We start from the raw sequence: 7,828 nt of genomic DNA, 5'->3' as shown, positions 1-7,828 counted from the left end.
GGGCAGGATACCTGGCTGGCTGAATGTCGCTGAGAAGCTCACAGAGAACCGCCATAAGCAAAACAGTTTTAACAGAATGCCACAGACTAATCAACCAAACTTTTTGGGTTGGGTTCTCTTTTATAGTCTGCAGGCATTAAATGAAAGAAGTCAGTGTTCCAGCAGAAGGAGACAACGTTTCAGAAAAGGCATTGTAGCAAACCAAAAAAGAAATTTTAAGCGCAGCAGAGTAACCAGCGCACATACCTGTTAGCTCAGGTGAGTTTAAAAGGCTGCTGTTGATAACAAGGGCATTTGCTAAATAGATGGTGTGTGTGCAACAATATACTGAAAGGTCAATTATATTGTGCAGCTTATCTCACCACCTGTAGTTATTTAGGTGAAAGCTCCAAAATGCTTGCCTAATATGTCTGTTTATCCAAAAGGAAGTAAAAAGGGAGAGCTAGAAAGATAGCATTGCATCACATACATGGCAATGCATGCACAGTTGCTGAAGATGAACCAAAATGAGCTTGTAATCTGGCTTCTGCAACTTTGAACATGAAAAATCCAATGAGGAGAAGAAAGCAAAGCCAAAGAGTCCATCCCAAAATCCGACAAACAAGCAAAATGAACAAAAAACATTGAATTCAATTCTTTCTGATTTTAGAAACTGCATTAAAGAAGGGGTGCACCGGTCCTGGAGATACTGCAATACCAGGTCAATGCGTGGAGTGGACAGAGCAAGCTCTTTTTCCATCTCCCTGTTCTAAAAATCCATTTAATATATGGTCCCCAGATAGGGGACGTATCAGATATTAAACTGATAAGAACAGATACTACACTTGATCTTAGCCAAAAGGCCGAGAAGCGATAACCAGAATTGGTTTCAAACTACGGAGCCACCCAAGGATCCTGAAAAGTCCATTTGTGGAGATGAGCTCCTGGACTCCCGTTAAGAAGACATGTTGTCAACCTCTAGATCCTTACATGCCTGCACTTTTTCGGCTTGCTGCTGCTGCAATCCACGCGTTTTAGATCTGCATAACTCCACCTCTTTAAACACAGCACCTTCACCCCCTGCTGTTCCCACCCGCCTCAACACCGTTGGAAGGGAGGAGAACCAATTAAGGCGGGGGGTGGGGTGGAACGAGCAGCTGTCTACCCTTAGCAGGAGGGCTCCTGATTACATACCTCTCCTGCTGCTGCTGCTGCTGGCTGTCCAGCAGCAGACTGAAGGTGGCTGCTGCTGTGCACAGGTATATAAAGGCTCAGAGCCTATTATGACACGCGCAGCCAGCGTTCCATTGCCACATTCCATCTACTGCAGGCAGGATACCTGGCTGGCTGAATGTCGCTGAGAAGCTCACAGAGACCGCCATAAGCAACAGTTTAACAGAATGCCACAGACTAATCAACCAAACTTTTTGGGTTGGGTTCTCTTTTATAGTCTGCAGGCATTAAATGAAAGAAGTCAGTGTTCCAGCAGAAGGAGACAACGTTTCAGAAAAGGCATTGTAGCAAACCAAAAAAGAATTTTAAGCGCAGCAGAGTAACCAGCGCACATACCTGTTAGCTCAGGTGAGTTTAAAAGGCTGCTGTTGATAACAAGGGCATTTGCTAAATAGATGGTGTGTGTGCAACAATATACTGAAAGGTCAATTATATTGTGCAGCTTATCTCACCACCTGTAGTTATTTAGGTGAAAGCTCCAAAATGCTTGCCTAATATGTCTGTTTATCCAAAAGGAAGTAAAAAGGGAGAGCTAGAAAGATAGCATTGCATCACATTACATGGCAATGCAATGCACAGTTGCTGAAGATGAACCAAAATGAGCTTGTAATCTGGCTTCTGCAACTTTGAACATGAAAAATCCAATGAGGAGAAGAAAAGCAAAGCCAAAGAGTCCATCCCAAAATCCGACAAACAAGCAAAATGAACAAAAAACATTGAATTCAATTCTTTCTGATTTTAGAAACTGCATTAAAGAAGGGGTGCACCGGTCCTGGAGATACTGCAATACCAGGTCAATGCGTGGAGTGGACAGAGCAAGCTCTTTTTCCATCTCCCTGTTCTAAAAATCCATTTAATATATGGTCCCCAGATAGGGGACGTATCAGATATTAAACTGATAAGAACAGATACTACACTTGATCTTAGCCAAAAGGCCGAGAAGCGATAACCAGAATTGGTTTCAAACTACGGAGCCACCCAAGGATCCTGAAAAGTCCATTTGTGGAGATGAGCTCCTGGACTCCCGTTAAGAAGACATGTTGTCAACCTCTAGATCCCTTACATGCCTGCACTTTTCGGCTTGCTGCTGCTGCAATCCACGCGTTTTAGATCTGCATAACTCCACCTCTTTAAACACAGCACCTTTCACCCCCTGCTGTTCCCACCCGCCTCAACACCGTTGGAAGGGAGGAGAACCAATTAAGGCGGGGGGTGGGGTGGAACGAGCCAGCTGTCTACCCTTAGCAGGAGGGCTCCTGATTACATACCTCTCCTGCTGCTGCTGCTGCTGGCTGTCCAGCAGCAGACTGAAGGTGGCTGCTGCTGTGCACAGGTATATAAAGGCTCAGAGCCTATTATGACACGCGCAGCCAGCGTTCCATTGCCACATTCCATCTACTGCAGGCAGGATACCTGGCTGGCTGAATGTCGCTGAGAAGCTCACAGAGACCGCCATAAGCAACAGTTTAACAGAATGCCACAGACTAATCAACCAAACTTTTTGGGTTGGGTTCTCTTTTATAGTCTGCAGGCATTAAATGAAAGAAGTCAGTGTTCCAGCAGAAGGAGACAACGTTTCAGAAAAGGCATTGTAGCAAACCAAAAAAGAAATTTTAAGCGCAGCAGAGTAACCAGCGCACATACCTGTTAGCTCAGGTGAGTTTAAAAGGCTGCTGTTGATAACAAGGGCATTTGCTAAATAGATGGTGTGTGTGCAACAATATACTGAAAGGTCAATTATATTGTGCAGCTTATCTCACCACCTGTAGTTATTTAGGTGAAAGCTCCAAAATGCTTGCCTAATATGTCTGTTTATCCAAAAGGAAGTAAAAAGGGAGAGCTAGAAAGATAGCATTGCATCACATTACATGGCAATGCAATGCACAGTTGCTGAAGATGAACCAAAATGAGCTTGTAATCTGGCTTCTGCAACTTTGAACATGAAAAATCCAATGAGGAGAAGAAAAGCAAAGCCAAAGAGTCCATCCCAAAATCCGACAAACAAGCAAAATGAACAAAAAACATTGAATTCAATTCTTTCTGATTTTAGAAACTGCATTAAAGAAGGGGTGCACCGGTCCTGGAGATACTGCAATACCAGGTCAATGCGTGGAGTGGACAGAGCAAGCTCTTTTTCCATCTCCCTGTTCTAAAAATCCATTTAATATATGGTCCCCAGATAGGGGACGTATCAGATATTAAACTGATAAGAACAGATACTACACTTGATCTTAGCCAAAAGGCCGAGAAGCGATAACCAGAATTGGTTTCAAACTACGGAGCCACCCAAGGATCCTGAAAAGTCCATTTGTGGAGATGAGCTCCTGGACTCCCGTTAAGAAGACATGTTGTCAACCTCTAGATCCCTTACATGCCTGCACTTTTCGGCTTGCTGCTGCTGCAATCCACGCGTTTTAGATCTGCATAACTCCACCTCTTTAAACACAGCACCTTCACCCCCTGCTGTTCCCACCCGCCTCAACACCGTTGGAAGGGAGGAGAACCAATTAAGGCGGGGGGTGGGGTGGAACGAGCAGCTGTCTACCCTTAGCAGGAGGGCTCCTGATTACATACCTCTCCTGCTGCTGCTGCTGCTGGCTGTCCAGCAGCAGACTGAAGGTGGCTGCTGCTGTGCACAGGTATATAAAGGCTCAGAGCCTATTATGACACGCGCAGCCAGCGTTCCATTGCCACATTCCATCTACTGCAGGCAGGATACCTGGCTGGCTGAATGTCGCTGAGAAGCTCACAGAGACCGCCATAAGCAACAGTTTAACAGAATGCCACAGACTAATCAACCAAACTTTTTGGGTTGGGTTCTCTTTTATAGTCTGCAGGCATTAAATGAAAGAAGTCAGTGTTCCAGCAGAAGGAGACAACGTTTCAGAAAAGGCATTGTAGCAAACCAAAAAAGAAATTTTAAGCGCAGCAGAGTAACCAGCGCACATACCTGTTAGCTCAGGTGAGTTTAAAAGGCTGCTGTTGATAACAAGGGCATTTGCTAAATAGATGGTGTGTGTGCAACAATATACTGAAAGGTCAATTATATTGTGCAGCTTATCTCACCACCTGTAGTTATTTAGGTGAAAGCTCCAAAATGCTTGCCTAATATGTCTGTTTATCCAAAAGGAAGTAAAAAGGGAGAGCTAGAAAGATAGCATTGCATCACATTACATGGCAATGCAATGCACAGTTGCTGAAGATGAACCAAAATGAGCTTGTAATCTGGCTTCTGCAACTTTGAACATGAAAAATCCAATGAGGAGAAGAAAAGCAAAGCCAAAGAGTCCATCCCAAAATCCGACAAACAAGCAAAATGAACAAAAAACATTGAATTCAATTCTTTCTGATTTTAGAAACTGCATTAAAGAAGGGGTGCACCGGTCCTGGAGATACTGCAATACCAGGTCAATGCGTGGAGTGGACAGAGCAAGCTCTTTTTCCATCTCCCTGTTCTAAAAATCCATTTAATATATGGTCCCCAGATAGGGGACGTATCAGATATTAAACTGATAAGAACAGATACTACACTTGATCTTAGCCAAAAGGCCGAGAAGCGATAACCAGAATTGGTTTCAAACTACGGAGCCACCCAAGGATCCTGAAAAGTCCATTTGTGGAGATGAGCTCCTGGACTCCCGTTAAGAAGACATGTTGTCAACCTCTAGATCCCTTACATGCCTGCACTTTTCGGCTTGCTGCTGCTGCAATCCACGCGTTTTAGATCTGCATAACTCCACCTCTTTAAACACAGCACCTTCACCCCCTGCTGTTCCCACCCGCCTCAACACCGTTGGAAGGGAGGAGAACCAATTAAGGCGGGGGGTGGGGTGGAACGAGCAGCTGTCTACCCTTAGCAGGAGGGCTCCTGATTACATACCTCTCCTGCTGCTGCTGCTGCTGGCTGTCCAGCAGCAGACTGAAGGTGGCTGCTGCTGTGCACAGGTATATAAAGGCTCAGAGCCTATTATGACACGCGCAGCCAGCGTTCCATTGCCACATTCCATCTACTGCAGGCAGGATACCTGGCTGGCTGAATGTCGCTGAGAAGCTCACAGAGACCGCCATAAGCAACAGTTTAACAGAATGCCACAGACTAATCAACCAAACTTTTTGGGTTGGGTTCTCTTTTATAGTCTGCAGGCATTAAATGAAAGAAGTCAGTGTTCCAGCAGAAGGAGACAACGTTTCAGAAAAGGCATTGTAGCAAACCAAAAAAGAAATTTTAAGCGCAGCAGAGTAACCAGCGCACATACCTGTTAGCTCAGGTGAGTTTAAAAGGCTGCTGTTGATAACAAGGGCATTTGCTAAATAGATGGTGTGTGTGCAACAATATACTGAAAGGTCAATTATATTGTGCAGCTTATCTCACCACCTGTAGTTATTTAGGTGAAAGCTCCAAAATGCTTGCCTAATATGTCTGTTTATCCAAAAGGAAGTAAAAAGGGAGAGCTAGAAAGAAGCATTGCATCACATTACATGGCAATGCAATGCACAGTTGCTGAAGATGAACCAAAATGAGCTTGTAATCTGGCTTCTGCAACTTTGAACATGAAAAATCCAATGAGGAGAAGAAAAGCAAAGCCAAAGAGTCCATCCCAAAATCCGACAAACAAGCAAAATGAACAAAAAACATTGAATTCAATTCTTTCTGATTTTAGAAACTGCATTAAAGAAGGGGTGCACCGGTCCTGGAGATACTGCAATACCAGGTCAATGCGTGGAGTGGACAGAGCAAGCTCTTTTTCCATCTCCCTGTTCTAAAAATCCATTTAATATATGGTCCCCAGATAGGGGACGTATCAGATATTAAACTGATAAGAACAGATACTACACTTGATCTTAGCCAAAAGGCCGAGAAGCGATAACCAGAATTGGTTTCAAACTACGGAGCCACCCAAGGATCCTGAAAAGTCCATTTGTGGAGATGAGCTCCTGGACTCCCGTTAAGAAGACATGTTGTCAACCTCTAGATCCCTTACATGCCTGCACTTTTCGGCTTGCTGCTGCTGCAATCCACGCGTTTTAGATCTGCATAACTCCACCTCTTTAAACACAGCACCTTCACCCCCTGCTGTTCCCACCCGCCTCAACACCGTTGGAAGGGAGGAGAACCAATTAAGGCGGGGGGTGGGGTGGAACGAGCAGCTGTCTACCCTTAGCAGGAGGGCTCCTGATTACATACCTCTCCTGCTGCTGCTGCTGCTGGCTGTCCAGCAGCAGACTGAAGGTGGCTGCTGCTGTGCACAGGTATATAAAGGCTCAGAGCCTATTATGACACGCGCAGCCAGCGTTCCATTGCCACATTCCATCTACTGCAGGCAGGATACCTGGCTGGCTGAATGTCGCTGAGAAGCTCACAGAGACCGCCATAAGCAACAGTTTAACAGAATGCCACAGACTAATCAACCAAACTTTTTGGGTTGGGTTCTCTTTTATAGTCTGCAGGCATTAAATGAAAGAAGTCAGTGTTCCAGCAGAAGGAGACAACGTTTCAGAAAAGGCATTGTAGCAAACCAAAAAAGAAATTTTAAGCGCAGCAGAGTAACCAGCGCACATACCTGTTAGCTCAGGTGAGTTTAAAAGGCTGCTGTTGATAACAAGGGCATTTGCTAAATAGATGGTGTGTGTGCAACAATATACTGAAAGGTCAATTATATTGTGCAGCTTATCTCACCACCTGTAGTTATTTAGGTGAAAGCTCCAAAATGCTTGCCTAATATGTCTGTTTATCCAAAAGGAAGTAAAAAGGGAGAGCTAGAAAGATAGCATTGCATCACATTACATGGCAATGCAATGCACAGTTGCTGAAGATGAACCAAAATGAGCTTGTAATCTGGCTTCTGCAACTTTGAACATGAAAAATCCAATGAGGAGAAGAAAAGCAAAGCCAAAGAGTCCATCCCAAAATCCGACAAACAAGCAAAATGAACAAAAAACATTGAATTCAATTCTTTCTGATTTTAGAAACTGCATTAAAGAAGGGGTGCACCGGTCCTGGAGATACTGCAATACCAGGTCAATGCGTGGAGTGGACAGAGCAAGCTCTTTTTCCATCTCCCTGTTCTAAAAATCCATTTAATATATGGTCCCCAGATAGGGGACGTATCAGATATTAAACTGATAAGAACAGATACTACACTTGATCTTAGCCAAAAGGCCGAGAAGCGATAACCAGAATTGGTTTCAAACTACGGAGCCACCCAAGGATCCTGAAAAGTCCATTTGTGGAGATGAGCTCCTGGACTCCCGTTAAGAAGACATGTTGTCAACCTCTAGATCCCTTACATGCCTGCACTTTTCGGCTTGCTGCTGCTGCAATCCACGCGTTTTAGATCTGCATAACTCCACCTCTTTAAACACAGCACCTTCACCCCCTGCTGTTCCCACCCGCCTCAACACCGTTGGAAGGGAGGAGAACCAATTAAGGCGGGGGGTGGGGTGGAACGAGCAGCTGTCTACCCTTAGCAGGAGGGCTCCTGATTACATACCTCTCCTGCTGCTGCTGCTGCTGGCTGTCCAGCAGCAGACTGAAGGTGGCTGCTGCTGTGCACAGGTATATAAAGGCTCAGAGCCTATTATGACACGCGCAGCCAGCGTTCCATTGCCACATTCC

The 7,828-nt window shown here is 45.0% G+C and overlaps 6 non-coding genes across 6 annotated transcripts; all 6 read right to left on the bottom strand.

The window, feature by feature from the left end:
* Positions 1-663: 663 nt before the first annotated feature.
* On the bottom strand, positions 664-854 carry LOC141249276 (U2 spliceosomal RNA). The gene has a single exon (XR_012312102.1). It is a non-coding gene; the product is annotated as a U2 spliceosomal RNA (small nuclear RNA).
* Positions 855-1,968: 1,114 nt separating this feature from the next.
* Positions 1,969-2,159, bottom strand: LOC141249275 (U2 spliceosomal RNA). Its single transcript, XR_012312101.1, has one exon. It is a non-coding gene; the product is annotated as a U2 spliceosomal RNA (small nuclear RNA).
* Positions 2,160-3,276: 1,117 nt separating this feature from the next.
* LOC141249274 (U2 spliceosomal RNA) lies at positions 3,277-3,467 on the bottom strand. The gene has a single exon (XR_012312100.1). It is a non-coding gene; the product is annotated as a U2 spliceosomal RNA (small nuclear RNA).
* Positions 3,468-4,582: 1,115 nt separating this feature from the next.
* LOC141249273 (U2 spliceosomal RNA) lies at positions 4,583-4,773 on the bottom strand. Its single transcript, XR_012312099.1, has one exon. It is a non-coding gene; the product is annotated as a U2 spliceosomal RNA (small nuclear RNA).
* Positions 4,774-5,887: 1,114 nt separating this feature from the next.
* On the bottom strand, positions 5,888-6,078 carry LOC141249272 (U2 spliceosomal RNA). The gene has a single exon (XR_012312098.1). It is a non-coding gene; the product is annotated as a U2 spliceosomal RNA (small nuclear RNA).
* A 1,115-nt stretch (positions 6,079-7,193) lies between these two features.
* Positions 7,194-7,384, bottom strand: LOC141249271 (U2 spliceosomal RNA). The gene has a single exon (XR_012312097.1). It is a non-coding gene; the product is annotated as a U2 spliceosomal RNA (small nuclear RNA).
* Between the last annotated feature and the right edge of the window lie 444 nt (positions 7,385-7,828).

This window comes from Phyllobates terribilis, unplaced genomic scaffold (genome assembly GCF_046119375.1).
Source record: "Phyllobates terribilis strain yellow unplaced genomic scaffold, ASM4611937v1 Scaffold_4439__1_contigs__length_60941, whole genome shotgun sequence".
Taxonomy (NCBI): Eukaryota; Metazoa; Chordata; class Amphibia; order Anura; family Dendrobatidae; genus Phyllobates; species Phyllobates terribilis.
This window is presented reverse-complemented; position numbering and strand designations above follow the sequence as displayed.